Here is a 16,240-nt window from a genome sequence, read left to right as displayed (position 1 = left end):
GCGATCAGCGGGTCTTTAACGACAGTATCGCTTCAATGTACATATTATAAGTGGTCATAAGTGGTTTTTAAGGCATTAAAACCTTACGGCATTATTCATTGTTTTAAATAAATGACTTTTTTGAAATATCAATTTATGGTCAAACATGGCAAACATTAATTATTATATTCAGAAGATGATCCTCATATAGATCACCGTGGTTACAGCTTGTAGCCATCCTAACCTTTGTAACCTTTGAGAGACCTTTTCAAAACTAACGGTCAATGCTCACTTAACTGACAACATAAGTTATACGAGTTACAGTTCTCAAGGATGCGCGCGCAGCGCAGACTGACGCGACAGCACAGTCGCTTTTTCCTTTCTCTCAACTTTTCCGCCGTGTGTCACGCGTACCTGCTCGCGGTGTGAAGCGCGCGTCCGCGCTATCCTTGCACATGTAGGGAACCTCGTGAATTAACCTGCAACATGTCAGCTGTTTGTAAATTCTTCAGCGTGTGTGCAGAAGATAACAAGTTTGCAACACCTGCAAGGAGGAAGTAGGACGTGGAGGGACGACACCAAAAAACCAGAATCACATTTTTTTTGTTGGATATTGGACGTGAAAAGAAGGAAATGTTCTAACGTTGCACTTTAGATGTGTGTGAATTTCCCACACCAGGAGTAATTTATATAGTTATATTTTATAGTGATCCATTAGAAAAGATAGAAAATATATATTTGTGTGTGCCGTAAAGTGGTTAGAAAAAATGAAATCGGAATCGGCCTAGAAAGTTGTAATCGGTGCATCTCTAGTAACGAGTAATCTAACTGATTACTCTTCCCATCTTAATAACGCCGTTACTGCCAAAAAATGTGGCGCGTTACTATATTTGAAGCTGTTTTTTCCCCCCATCAGACCAACTAGGTCTCTGAGTCTGAGCCGAGAGGCAAAGACTTTTATTTGCTGTTCTTCCTCGGTTAGTGGGCAGTGCACGACGCAAGTGCGTAAATGCTGACGATTGGCTGAGGTTGAGTAAAATGCCATGGATAGCCAATCAGAGGTAGAGTTGGGCGGGTGTTCGAAAGCACGCATAGTCAGACACACAACGAACAACACAAGAAAGTCAGTCAACGAGAGAGAGACAGGTATGGCGTTATGAAATCAAGGAGAGGATTAACTTTTCCTGCTCCAGATTTCCCACCGTGGTCAGAAAACACAGAGGAGACATTTTGTTTCTCTCACTATGACTCTAGTCACCACTCACTCCAAAGCTAATCACCATCACTCTCTCACTTCTCCCTCGCTCTATCACCTACCCCCCCCCCACACACACACGTATAAACATCAGGCCACTTACGTTATTTGCACTACAAAGAGTGTATATATTTGCGCTCAGCTCGGCTCATTGTAGTGTTCTGTTTTATATCACCGGTAATAAGACCGAAATAATATTATTAAAATAAAGAAAATAATACCATGATAACATCTAAATAAATGTTGATAGATGTAGCTTTATAGTTTTAAAAATATCAATAAACAACAAAGCAATCCAGCTTCCCTGGCCGAAATAATAACATTAAAGGAAATTCATATAAACCATGATAAGATCTCGTGAATACATGATGAAATTGATTAAAACAGCTGTTATTGGGCTAAAAATACCAATATTTGCCACAGATTTCGAGTTAAGGGGCCGTGTTTTTTCATCCGTCTAAATCCGATGGTGAGGGAATAACATGAATGTCTGACGGACCCCCACGTTGAAAAACAACGCAACAGGTACACCTCTTTCGTTGGAACTTAACGCCAGGGGTCCTTGACCATGCGTCACACATTTGACGAGTAGGGAGTGACACTGTGTTGACTACCCAGAGGTTGAGCATTGCTCTTTTCATGTTTTTGAGGAGCTGTTGTATTATTTGCTGTGCTTAAACGTCGAGCTGTTGCATTAGTGCTGAATGTGCCTTTAGTGGAGCATATCATGTCATAGATCTGCCGACGCTCTTAGATGTTAAATTGTTGTTGGCATATGTCACCGACTGTAGCGAGTGTGTGTACATTTTTACATTATCTGTATGTTTTTTGGGGCTTTTTTATCTCAATGTTTGGGTGAGGTTGGTGTGGTTTGAAAATTGGGCCGGTGTGTTGCAAATGTCAGGGCCGTTTTTTGATACCAGTCCGTCACTGGACCCAGCCCGCTGTTCAGCTCATTCTCTGTAACCGATGCAGCATGACAGCATGGCGGAACCAGCCAGCCGGAGAACAACTTGTTATTTGGCTAACGCTAGCTTGCTAACTCCGCCTTAACGTCACCAACTCGCCACATCGTTCACAGAAAACGAGCTGAATAAAGCTGTTACTCGTGGCGATAGCAGTGTGCTTTGTGTGGATGAAGCATGAAGTTAATTTGACTCATTTAGCCTCAGCTCAGCGACTCACCGGAAGTCGGCTTATACTGAAGTTTATACGTTGGCAATGGTACAAATAAAAATGGCTGCCACTCTGACCATTATGCTACGTTGATTTGAACAGAAATGGCCTTTCTATCCATTTTATTTCTATGGTTCAGAGAGTTCCCACCTGGCTGATATTCTCTGGCTGCTCCTGGTCCACGCTGGAGCTCCACTCCTACTGCTTTTTGATGTCACTAACACAGGAAGTAGACGGTTCCTCTCCTGTGTGTTGTTTCATGTGATATTTTAAATGGCTACTCTGCCTAAAAGATTTCTTACAGACTGAGCAGCTAAAAGCTTTCTCTCCTGTGTGAGTTGTCATGTGAGTCTTCAGATGTGTCTTGAGGCCAAATCTTTGATCACAAACTGAGCAGCTGAAAGGTTTTTCTCCTGTATGGGTTCTCAAGTGTTTCTTCAGATTTGAGTTGTGGTTAAATCTTTTTCCACACTCAGAGCAGCTAAATGGCGTCTGCCCTGTGTGGATTATCATGTGTGTCTTTACACTTCCTCTCTCTGTAAAAGATTTCTTACAGACTGAGCAGCTGAAAGCTTTTTCTCCTGTATGAGTTCTCGTGTGTCTCGTCAGATCCCCCTTCTGGACAAATCTTTTATCACAAACTGAGCAGCTGAAAGTTTTCTCTCCTGTGTGAGTTATCATGTGTCTCTTCAGATCTCCCTTCTGGACAAATCTTTTATCACAAATTGAGCAGCTGAAAGGTTTTTCTCCTGTGTGTATTCTCATGTGTTTTGGTAAATCTCCACTCTGTGTAAAAGATTTCCCACACACAGAGCAGCTGAAAGGTTTTTCTCCTGTGTGAGTCATCATGTGTCTCTTCAGATGTTGCTTGCGGCTGAATCTTTTCCCACATTTAGAGCAGCTGAATTTTTTCTTACATTTTGATTCATCTTTCAGAGAGTTTGAAGCTGACTGAGGTTCTCTGGTCTCCTTCCAATCAGCACTGTCATCAGTCTCAGGATCAGAAGAGTCTCCAGTCTGGTCTTCAGTCTCTGGTTGTAAAAGTGGATGCGAGTTCCTGGCTGGTTCTGGTCCTCCACAGTCCTCTCCGTCAGCTTCTGTTGCCATGTGTTGAGTTTCTCTGCTGGCAGGAGGTTCTGCCTCTCTGTTCTCCTCCATTTGACTCTGATGAAGCTGTGACGACTTACGACCAACACATTTATGTCTTTTGACCTGATTAAGCCACTGAAATGTCTTGTCACAAACACTGCAGCTAAATCTTTTTTCCCCTGTGTGGACTGTCATGTGTGAGCTTAAATTTGCACTGTGTGTAAAAGATTTCTTACAGATGGAGCAGCTAAAAGGTTTTTCTCCTGTGTGAGTTATCATGTGTCTATTCAGACTCTCTTTGCGGTCAAATTTCCTCCCACACTCAGAGCACCTGAAAGGTTTCTCTCCTGTATGAGTTCTCATGTGTGTCTTCAGATGTTGCTTGGTCCCAAATCTTCTCCCACACTCAGAGCAGCTGAATGGTTTCTTACGTCTTGAATCATGTTTCAGAGAGTTTAAAGCTGACTGAGGTTCTCTGGTCTCCTTCCAATCAGCACTGTCATCAGTCTCAGAATCAGAGGAGTCTCCAGTCTGGTCCTCAGTCTCTGGTTGTAAAAGTGTATGAGAGTTCCTGGCTGGTTCTGGTCCTCCACAGTCCTCTCCATCAGCTTCTGTTTCCATGTGTGGAGTTTGTCTTTGATGAAGCTGTGAGGACTGAGCTTTCTCTTCACCATCTTCACTCTTCACAGGGACAGGAGTGAATGGGAACTTGATATCAGCCTCCTCCAGCCCTTGAAGCTGCTCTCCCTCCTGACTGCTCCGCAGTTCCTCCTGTTCCTCTTTAATGTGTGGGGGGGGCTTTGGCTCCTCCTGGTCCACGATGGAGCTACACTCCTGCTGCTCAGGGGAAACCCAATCTTTAACCACCGACAGCTGCTGAACATCTGCAGGAAACACAAATTGAGGAAAACTGGGACGTAAGACAAAACCAAGACAACTACCATTCAACAACTTGCCTCCATTTAGGAACAATCACAACCCCTGACATTTTCATAACTCACAGTGTAACTGACAGTGGTGAGAACAATATTTAAACTTAACAGGAAGGTCTGGAGGTCACTGAAAGCGGACTGTAACCTGGAGAAGGCCTGGCTGGTGAACAGAATACTATCATCTGCATAAAAATGAGCATTACAACACTGAGCCGGAAGATATACAATACTGTGCAAAAGTCTTAGGCAGGTGTGAAAAAATGCTGTAAACTAAGAATGCTTTCAAAAATATAAATAATGATTGTTTATTTTTTATCAATTTACAAAATTAAAAGTGAGCAAACAAAAGAACAATCTAAATCACATCAATATTTGGTGTTACTACCCTTTGCCTGGAAGCCAGCATCAATTCTTATAGTTTACTTGCAAAAAGTCAGGGATTTTGTAGGATTGTAGTCAGGTGTATGATCAACCAATTATAGTATATAGGTAGTTATACTGCATCAGCAAGGTCTCTCCCAGACAAATATTTCAAAGCAGACTGGTGTTTCAAGATGCGCTGTTCAAGCTCTTTTGAAAGAAACGGGCAACGTTGAGGATCGTAGACTCAGTGGTCGGCCAAGGAAACTTAGTGCAGCAGATAAAACAAACACAAGCTTATTTCCCTTCGAAATCACAATATGTCCAGCAGTGCCATCAGCTCAGAACTAGCAGAAACCAGTGGGACCCAGGTACACCCATCTACTGTCCGGAGAAGTCTGGCCAAAAGTGGTTTTCATGGAAGAGTTGCAGCCAAAAAGCCATTCGTCCGACATAGAAACAAGGCCCAGTGACTCAACTATGCACGAAAACATAGGAACTGGTGTGCAGAAAAATGGCAGCAGGTGCTCTGGACTGATGAGTCAAAATTTGAAATATTTGGCTGTAGCAGAAGGCAGGTTGTTCACCGAAGGGCTGTAGAGCGGTACAATAATGAGTGTCTGCAGGCAATAGTGAAGCATGGTGGAGGTTCCTTGCAAGTTTGGGGCTGCATTTCTGCAAATGGAGTTGGAGATTTGGTCAGGATTAATGGTGTCCTCAATGCTGAGAAATAAAGGCAGAAACTTATCCATCATGCAATACCATCAGGAAGGCATATGATTGGCCCCAAATTTATTCTGCACCAGGACAACGACCCCAAACATACATCCAAGGTCATTAAGAACTATCTTCAGCGTAAAGAAGAACAAGAAGTACTGGAAGTGATGGCATGGCCCCCACAGAGCCCTGATCTCAGCATCATCGAGTCTGTCTGGGATAACATGAAGAGACAAGGATTTGAGGAAGCCTACATCCATAGAAGATATGTGGTTAGTTCTCCAAGATGTTTGGAATAACCTAACTGCCGAGTTCCTTCAAAAACTTTGTGTAAGTGTACCTAGAAGAATTAATGCTGTCTTGAAGGCAAAGGGTGGTCACACCAAATATTGATTTATCTTCTGTTCATTCACTGCATTTTGTTATTTGATGAAAATAAACTATTAACACTTCCAATTTTGAGTGTTGACTGTATATGATTTTAGGGGATCTAAAATTGAACCGTTACGATGAATCAACCATCAACCTCGGGTTTTGGGACTGTGACTTCATGAAGGGATGCATAGATCCTGGTCTGTTTTCTCCACGAGTGGGCTCTGCAAAGCTCAAGAAAAAAAGTAGGCCAATCAGGTGGAATGCATCAGGTTTTGTTAATCCACACTCCCTAAATGGTTCCCTACTCCTGCTGACGTGAAGATGGAGGTGCTGAGGGACCCGCACATTGATCTGCAAGAAGCTACGGTACACAGACCGTGAGCAGATCTGGAGGCAGCCAGAGGCTCTCAGCTCGAGGTGAACGGCAGAGAAGATATTCACATTTATTCAAACCTTTGTTTTTTTGTTTTTTTTAGAAGGAATAATCAAACGCCATTTTTGACAGCCCTAATATAAACCAATGTATCCTTATCACGCGCTTGACGACAAGACTACCCTTTAAAATGGTCAGTGCCCCCCTGAAAATTCTATCTATTGCCCCAACTCATGTCTTATATATTTTTGTATGCTGATTAGGGCTGTCTATAATGATTATTTTTGTCATTGATTAATCTAACAATTATTTTTTAGATGAGTTGATTAATCTGCATATTATTCTAAAGAATTTTTTTATTATTACTTGATAAGTATAACAATTAACCCAAAATGAATATAAAAAACATCAATAATATTTCAATATTTTATTATTAATGTTCAAATGACTGACCAGCACACACAAGGCACCCTTCATTTTTCATCTCATCTGATCAAGATGCAAGCTGTCAAAACTGGTCAAAAATGACGTTTAAATGTTCCTTCTAAGGTTCAAACTATTGGAATAACTAATTTTTCACATTTTGTCCTGTAATAGAAAATCACATATTTGTCTTTTAACATGTCTTACTATTGACTTGTTTTTAGCAGCATGAACTCTTTGCCCCTATATTGATGTATGGACCCTGACAGCCGGACTTTATGTTCTTCTGTTTATCTAAAGTGCAGAGACTGGTTTTTTCTCTACCTCCCATTTCGGTCCCTGATTTGGAGGTCAGAGGTCATATGGAATGATAGTCAGAAGGGCAAGTACATCACCCCCTCCCATGTGCTGTCAGCTGGTCAGGGCTGTTAACAGCTGTCTTCCCGGCGGGGAGTGAAGCAAAGGGGAACGTAGGTTTGGTACGCTGCTCAAGCAATTGCTGTTTGTCATGGGTATCATAGCAACGATATCTGGTTTTTGTACTGCGTGCGCAGAACGTCGACTGTTGTCTCTGCGGTATGTTAGAAGTGCTATTTTTTGGCCAAGACGACCGGCAATGAGTGCCGACGTGAGGGAAAACCACAGTGGGCCGTCGTCGTCACTAGTACCCGGCCGTCAGCTCAGTGTGTCAGGGCCTTTATGGGGGCTGCCATCTTCCTCTATTCCAACACAAGTTATGCAAATCAACGTATTTTTGTAATCGATGACCTTGATGAATTGTCCCAGCCCTAATGCTGATGATATTTTGTTATACCTAAACAAAGCTGCCACTTCAGTATCTCATATTTTAGACAATTCAGTTCCCTGTCCTGTTATAAAACTTAACTATACGTTTTATGATATAAAAATCAGCACTATTTCCATTAAATTCAAAACTGGACCCTAGCTCATTACTCCGACTTATTCCTATTGTCAAATAATTTAAGCAATTGAGTGTTAGTCTCGCTTTGCCAGACCTTCCTCCACAGCGCTGCGGAGGAAGGTCTGGCTAGTCCACATAGCATTCCAGGATGGGAGAAAAACATGCTCTGGGTTATTGGCATTTCTTTAAACCAATCACAATCATCTTGGGCGGTGCTAAGTGCCGGACTGAGCCACGGTGCCTCTTTTTGGTGGAACGTGTACGTTCAAAAGTAGTTTAAGTCGTGCAACAGAAACCTCAGATTGGACAGATAGTCTAGCTAGCTGTCTGGATTTACCCTGCAGAGATCTGAGGAGCAGTTAACCATAGTCCTCATAAATCCACTGGAGTTTAGAACGCCAACACAAAGGAAGAGGAAAGTGACAGATATCTGGCCTAAATGAGGGACATCCGGCGGAATTTCCTTTGGCACCGGAGCAATCTCGTAAGTGGAACGTCGAGGATAGGGATGTAACAATTACCGGTGTAACGGTAAACCATGGTAAAAATGTTGACGTTAACAATTACCCTTTTCATTTAAAATATCCTTATTATCGCAGTGGATTGCCAAGGTGTGGAAACCCTGCGTTTCATCCTTCCCACAGTGCGCAGGCAGGTAGAAAGGGGAAGGCCCTGGGCATGCTAACCTTCTTTGAAAATTCTTATGAGATCTTTTGCCCTCCCGTTGTAGAATTTCTTTTATTTACTTCAAAGATAGGCTACCTAAGTAATAATTATGAGGTAAAATAAATGGCTGTATTGAACATGCTTAGCTATTAAAGGTGTATTACACTGTTTGCTCTGTTATGGATATGTGTGCTGTAATAGATGGGTCACTCCTAAGACATTGTGTTACTGAGCAATATGTTACATTTATGTTAATTATTACAGAGAAATTAATGTAATTCTTAGTATTGTTTTTGTTATATGCTGGTGGCTATAACATTTTGTTTTAGTAAATAATGTTCATATTAAGTCAGATGCTTATTAATGTGCATTACTATTTGCTTATATTTCAGAACCACATCCAACTTCACATGTAACATCAAATACAACTTCATAGTTAACTTCATGTTGGAGTTGTAAATAAATCTTACTGGATCTCAAAGTCAGACATCTCTGGTTCAAGTTCTTACCGGACCCCCTACAGCGGGCCAGTGTTTCAGTAGCCAGTTTTCAATAGTTTTTACAAGCCTATTGCCTCTATTTTTGTAATATAATAAACACTGTTACACTTTTTGAAACCATTTCAGCTTGTGTAGGCCTATCAGTACTTTCTGAACATATTGAACACACTTTTAAAAATACCACGTTAATACCGAAAACCGTGATAATTTTGGTCACTATAACCGTGAAGTTAAATTTTCATACCGTTACATCCCAAGTCGAGGATATAGACTACTTGGGGGTAGACGTTTTGCCCTCAATTAGTATTGCTAATAAAAACTTCCAGGAAATCTATAATCTATGATTTAACTGAACCTGGTCTTGATCGATGGTCTTACCTCCCAAAATCACTACAAACTCGGGTGTCAATAGGTAACATGGACCGGTTAATTACAAATTATTTTCTTCTCCATGTTACCTTTACCACCTCCAACTGATTACTGGCACAAAATGTATTTGGGGTGGGAAAACAACTGTGCATAAAGCAGACAAAGCTCCAACATCACAAATCAGAGAGTGGACTTTTAATTCATAATTTTAAACATGGCCATTATTTTGGACATTTGCCTTGAGATCATTATCAGATTAACTTAGTCCCAACTCTGTTACTTGTTGGAAACCTATAGTGTAATTTAGCATACCCACACAGATTGGATAACACATTCTTTGTTCGTATGATACCACATGAAAAAAACCGGGAGGTGACAGTCCTCTCAGAGGCAGTTACATTTAAGTTTAGACACCAATACAACTTGTTTAAAACAACGATTAGTCGACTAATCTACTCAGAGCGGGCAGCCCTATACTTCTGCAGAGTGTTTCCCCCTTCCCCTAAAAACACGTTAAACACATCCACGTTGTTCCTACCTTTCTCTTCATCATCTTCACTCTTCACAGGGACAGGAGAGAATGGGAGCTTGGTGATATCAGCCTCCTCCAGCCCTTGAAGCTGCTCTCCCTCCTGACTACTCCACAGTTCCTCTTTAATGTGTGGGGGGGGCTCTGGCTCCTGCTGGTCCACACTGGAGCTACACTCCTGCTGCTCCTCTTTAATAACAATCTGGCTTTTGTCGGCTGGAGGCAAAGCTGAAACACAGACAGAAATTAAAAGGTGCTCTAAGTGATGTTGGGTGACGTTACTTCTTGTTGATGTTCGAAGTATTGTCAAACAAAACGAGGCTAGTTGCCCCTCCCTCCTCCTCATTCCGTCCCTTCCCCCTCCCTTCCGTGCTTACTAGGGTTGGGTACCTTTCACATCTGAACCAATACCACTAGCGGTACCTGAAATAAAAAGTAGTCAAAAGTTGTTTGCATTTCAAAATCGACATAACCAATCACACTATGACAGACGCTCCGATTAGCACCAACTGCAATGTTTAATTTTAAATGAATGTAGCCTACTGGCAGTCTGGCACTCGTAGGTGCTCAGTATTTTCTGTGGGTGCTCAAGCTCTGGAGCACCCATGGTATCGGCGCCTGTAAATGGTGTTGATTTTGGATTGAAAAAGTGAGCGCATTTGTCCACTGTGAAGGTTGTAGAAACTTTGTCAGGTGGGTTAAGAAGTATGTTTATTGTAGAAATACCTAGAAAACCAGGGGAGTACGCAAAAGCAAAAACCAAAATGTAACGGTAGGAGGCAAACATCAGTAAATATTGAGAAGTGTGAGCTGCAAGGTCTGTGGTACATTCACATTGCAAATATGCCATTAATTAATAACATTGATTGAGTAAAAGGGCCAAAACTCGTCTACGTTGATTATAGCGGCCCCTAATGGCCGATCTTTGCCAAATTTGGTACAGAGCCTCAGAGCAGCATGACAAGTTTCGTATTGATTGCATTTACTGTGGCAGAGATATTGCAAATTTCCCATTTAAATGCACTGAGTTATTGGCCAAAACAAACATTGCTTATAGCGCCCCCTAAAGGCCGATCTTTGCCAAATTTGGTACAGAGCATCGTAGTGGGATGCTGAACAACGATCTCAAGTTCTTTGCAGATAACATTTAATTTGGCCGAGATATGATATGTGTGTGGTAGCTAGCTAGGAAAATGTGTTTGGTCGTCAAATGCGCATACTTTAACGTAGCAAGATTCCTTGAGTAACTTTTGGTCAGGTCCATCTGGACATGCTATCTACCAGGTTTCATGCAGATCGGTCGCACGGCCTAGGACGAGTTTGAAAAAGTTGGTTTTGCGCATTGCACGATATTGCGCAAAAACTTTTGAGCAGAAATGGGCGTGGCCTATGTCATGTGATTCAGCTTGATTCAAGGAAGACGTGGATGTAAGGATTTCTAATGTGTGATGTGGGAGTTAAAGGCAAAAAAAACATAGCACCACCTAGTGGTCCACATGTGTACTTTTTGGTAGGTGTGGTCCATGATCCATTGTCTATCTACCCTGTAAATTTAAAATTGTTCACATTAGTGTAAGTAGTAAATTTAGACTTGGGTCCCATAGGCCATGCCCACTTTGACCCCTCAGTACCCCACTCTAGAGATGGCCTCAGGAGTGGCCCTAGATGGTACCCAACACATTTTGTAAAAAATCGGATGAGCCGTTCATGAGATATAATCTTTTTGTACTTTTAGCGCCCCCTAGTGACCAATTTTTGCAAAATGCGTGGGTGACCTTCAGAGGGTCATGACAAACAAGAATCTAAAGTTTGGCGTTGATGGCATTTATTTTGGCAGAGATATGGCAAAGTTGGTGTTTTCATAGTTAGCTACACAAATTTGTTAATGCGTAATATGCACAATTTTTATACATATAACTTTTACGCATAAAAGTTTAGGCAGAAATGGGCGTGGCTTATATCACGCGATTCAGTTGGATCCAGGGAACGCGTCAATTTATGGTTTTGAATGTACGGTGTGGGAGTTATAGGGCCAAATGCGGTTTTTGCTGCTATAGCGCCACCTAGTGGTGGAAGTGGGTCAATTGATGCGCCCTTGCGGAGTTTCGGCCCAGTCCTGAAAATGGCAACCCCCCACCATGTACGGTTTAGGCTGTAGTCGGAGTTTTATGCGGAGAAGAATAATGGAAAATCTTTAGAAAAACAATAGGGTTCCACAGCTCCGCTGGAGATGTGTACTGCGTTGCCTTGCACACGCGGTTCCCCCTCGGGCTTGGACCCCTAATTATTTCAGTTGTAAAAATAAATTCCAAACCTATTTACTTAGAACATTACGTTATTTATACACTTAATAAATATTTTACACTTACAGAAATTAAACAAAAATAAAACCCCTCCCTCTATCCTCCCAAACCCGTCCCTACAACCTATTAAATTGAATAATTATTAATTTCTTACTCACTGTAACTTTTATTCTTGTATTTGTATATTATTCTTTTTTAGCCCGTTTTATTTTCATCATGACCGTTTTTAATTGCTCTTTAATGTTTCATGTAAAGCACTTTGAATTGCCTTGTTACTGAAAGGTGCTGTAGAAATAAAGCTGCCTTGCAACCTCAGCCTGTCAGTCAGTCCCCAGGGCACAGAAACCATCGTTGGGCCTGCTCGTCACGTCACGGAAGTGTAATGTCAACAGCAGAACAGAAAAACTGTAACCAGACTTGAAACCACTTCATCAGCATTGCCGTGACTCACTGTGACTTCAACAAAACTGCAGAGCCGACGTAGTTTGCTCTGTCCGCACCTCTGTGCGTGTGTGTGTGTCGGACCTTTGCTCTCTGTCAACATGCAGAGAGGATAAGGACATGATTCGGTCCGTACCGGTAAAACTATCGGGTTCGGTACCCAACCCTACTACTTACGCGCACTAACCCCCACCCCAAAATCCTTGTTGTCGGTTATTGGCTGGAACGCTGAAACTCTGTTATGTTTCGTGGTGGATGCATCGGGATGCGGACATGGACGATGCTGCATCGATGCAGTGGCCGTCCATAAGCGATAACGCAATGACGTCGCTCGTTAATTTTCCGGCCGCGGCATTAAACATTCAAATGAAAAATAACATTCTCTAGCCTAACCCGTTTCACACACACACACACACACACACACACACACAGAGAGACAGAAAGACAGACGGAGACAGGCAGACACACAAACAAACAAACACAGACACACACACATACGCAAAACGGCTGAGCGGAGACACGGGAGAGTGGAGAGAATCACAAATCGAGAAAAGGAAAGAAAACACTGAGAAACATCGAAACATAGTTAGCTTGGAGAAGATCTAAGTGGAATAACGAAGCTGAAGAGGTGTAGCTACACCACGGCACTTTTCCTGTCTAACAGCAGTGGTTTAGAACAAACGTTGTGCTAGTGTGCCTGGCTAAAGTTGGAGCAAACGGCGGAGAGTTGCTGATTCAGAGGACGCCGATTTTGGACTGGAGAGGACGACAGCGTGTTTCCCTGCTGAAGAGGACTTTGCTGTAGCTGGTGACTGGTTTTCGTTTTTGTGTTTGAGCTGTGTTTCTTGGACTAACAGCTAACTGTAAGTTGGATTTCTGTGTGTTTGCGTCACTGAAGATAACGTCCTGCTGGCTGCTGCACGTCCACACGAGCTACCGTCAGGCCCGCAACTAGGTGTGTGTTAACACAGTGGTTTAATAGGGTTTGAGTAAGTTTTACATTGAAACTGCTGTAAGGAGGAATCATTTTGTGTAGCTGGAGTGTTATAAGTGGAAACTGATAGAGAAACGGGTAAAGGGGTAGTTGTGTGTAATATCATTTGAAGAAATACTGCAGTTAGCATATTTCAAGGGTGTGATTTGTGCTGTGTTTTTTTTGTTTTGTTATTCAATCTAACGGCTAAATATTATTTGTACATTTAAGTTATCGTTCAGTAAACAATACCTTTTTTGTTAAAGAGTTGTCTGGGGTCAGTTATTCCAATACAGCAGAATAGATTTGCTCGTTAAAGTAGGCTGGTATATGACTAAAGTAGGGTGGTATGTGCTGGTATGTGACGAAAGTAGGGTGGTATGTGACGAAAGTAGGGTGGTATGTAAAGTAGGCTGGTATATGACTAAAGTAGGCTGGTATGTGCTGGTATGTGACTAAAGTAGGGTGGTATGTAAAGTAGGGTGGTATGTGACTAAAGTAGGCTGGTATGTGCTGGTATGTGACTAAAGTAGGGTGGTATGTAAAGTAGGGTGGTATGTGACTAAAGTAGGGTGGTATGTGACGAAAGTAGGGTGGTATGTGACTAAAGGAGGCTGGTATGTGCTGGTATGTGACTAAAGTAGGCTGGTATGTGACTAAAGTAGGGTGGTATGTGACTAAAGTAGGCTGGTATGTGACTAAAGTAGGGTGGTATGTAAAGTAGGGTGGTTAAAGTAGGGTGGTATGTGACTAAAGTAGGGTGGTAAGTGGTGGTATGTGACTAAAGTAGGGTGGTTAAAGTAGGGTGGTATGTGACTAAAGTAGGGTGGTTGACTAAAGTAGGGTGGTATGTGACTAAAGTAGGCTGGTATGTGACTAAAGTAGGCTGGTATGTGCTGGCATGTCAAAGAGTAGCTGGTATGTGACCAAAGTAGGGTGGTATGTGACTAAAGATGTGACTAAAGTAGGGTGGTATGTGACTAAAGTAGGCTGGTATGTGACTAAAGTAGGCTATGTGACGAAAGTAGGGTATGTGACTAAAGTAGGGTGGTATGTGACTAAAGTAGGCTGGTATGTGACTAAAGTAGGCTATGTGACTAATCCAAAATAGGTAAACTGTCGTGGTAGCTACCTTAAAGAAATGAACCCAAACACTTCATCATTCCAGTCTGAAGTTACTTATTGCAGCTTGGGCATTGCACTTGACAACACAAGTTTGTCAAGTCAAATATCCTATATGGCTTTAATAGAAAAATGTATTTTGAAGCATCGTGATATCGAAGACCTGATAATCGTAATCGAATCGGGAGATCAGTGAAGATTCACACCTCTATTCGTGGTGCAGGTTGGCCAGATTGTTTTTGTTGCCGTTTGTGGAGCCTGGGCTGTTTACAGAGACCGCGTTTTTTACCCCAGTGTGTTCAGGGGACAGGCAGCTAGCAGATATTGAGGAGAGGTTTGCTGTATGTGACAAAATGTTACATGTTTAAGCAAAAAAAACGCACAACATCGCTTAGAGCACCTTTAATGTCTTCTAAAGCTTAGGGGTTGCAGGATTTGCCTCAGAAAAGTTGTTTAGCTCGGTGGCCAGTGTGAAAATGAGACTAAAAAAAGCTATAAGACTCCATAGGGCCCTACATGAAGTCAGTGCTACAAGCTAACTGGAGATTTAAAAATATGACTACGTCTAAGTACTGGTTAAGATGACTTCAATTGTCATGTTTTTGTATCTTGTATTTGTTCTTGTTATAGACACACACACACACACGCACAGAGAGAGACAGACAGACACACACACACACACACACCCCCTCCCTCCCTCAGTGGATTCAATACTGTGCTGTTGTGTTCCAAGGCGAACATCACTACTATGTAACCATCACCTATACAGTCCTAAGGGAATACCTATTAAATAAGAACCTTTGTTTATCTAGAAAACAGCGCCGAAACACCACCACCAAACCCACCAAACTCCATGTAAATAATCAGTACTTTTAGCGTGTATAGAACTAGCGTATTTCTACAAGTAAATTGGTGAATTAAGGGTTAATTTCAACCAAACCACAGTGGTGATTGTTGGAACAGTGGAAAGATGAACCAAGACGGCTTTTGATAGTTTTACTGTGTTTCTGTCCACTTTGAATGCAGTGTGTTTTACGATGATAAAAGTACTGATTATTAACATGGAGTCTGGTGGGTATGGCGAAGGCCTGTTAAAGAGCTTAGATGCAAATACAACTTATGAACAAATGCTTATTTACATACGTCCTATCGTCATATCGTTGCTGAGAGAAGAGATGACAGGAAGGAGAGAAAGATCAACTGAAGGTTTAATGACCAAACCTGCTCTGTGTAACCGAAGCTGAGGGTTGAAAACAGCGTCCAGTAGCTTCCGTTGTCGCTCGTTCTCCTCTTTTGAACGACAAAGTTCCTCCTCGTACTCTGCTATCGTTCTTTCAAACAGCCCAAATATCTCTTCAGCAGCCGCAGTTAGTCGCTGCTCCACCAACGCTCTCAGCATCTGGACTTTACACATTTTACCTCTTTCTCTACACAACAAAAAGACTCTGCTAACACACCATTCTGCGAGACGCCATCTTGTTCAAAGTGTGAAGTTTAGCCGCAGTGAAGACTACAGCTTCCGGTGTAGTTTCTTCTTCTTCTTCTTCTTCTTCTCTTAGTTAATGGCGGACCGGTGCAGTTTAGTTGCTGAACTTCAAAATAAAAGTCCGGAAGTGTTACTGATTTCTTCTGGAAAACACGTAAGAATATAAATGATTAAAACACACTTGAAGAAAGACAAATACTTCATTACATTTTCACAGCTCTGAGAAAAACAATGAACCAAATTATGGGCA

At 42.0% G+C, this 16,240-nt stretch overlaps 1 pseudogene across 1 annotated transcript in view; it reads right to left on the bottom strand.

Moving 5' to 3' along the window:
* The window catches only part of LOC144528452 (uncharacterized), an 18,790-nt pseudogene extending 2,775 nt beyond the window's left edge, over positions 1-16,015 (bottom strand). Inside the window, exons 1-3 of the transcript XR_013502904.1 lie at positions 15,726-16,015; positions 9,675-9,893; positions 1-4,383 (exon numbers count right to left, since the gene is read on the bottom strand). The exon at positions 1-4,383 is cut by the window's left edge and continues 2,775 nt beyond it. The product of XR_013502904.1 is annotated as an uncharacterized LOC144528452 (transcript). The remainder of the gene's footprint in view (positions 4,384-9,674; positions 9,894-15,725) is intronic.
* Positions 16,016-16,240: the final 225 nt, after the last annotated feature.

The sequence above is a fragment of the Sander vitreus genome, chromosome 14 (assembly GCF_031162955.1).
Source record: "Sander vitreus isolate 19-12246 chromosome 14, sanVit1, whole genome shotgun sequence".
NCBI classification, from domain to species: Eukaryota; Metazoa; Chordata; class Actinopteri; order Perciformes; family Percidae; genus Sander; species Sander vitreus.
The sequence above is the reverse complement of the archived record's forward strand: the minus strand, read 5'-3'. Positions and strand labels throughout refer to the sequence as shown.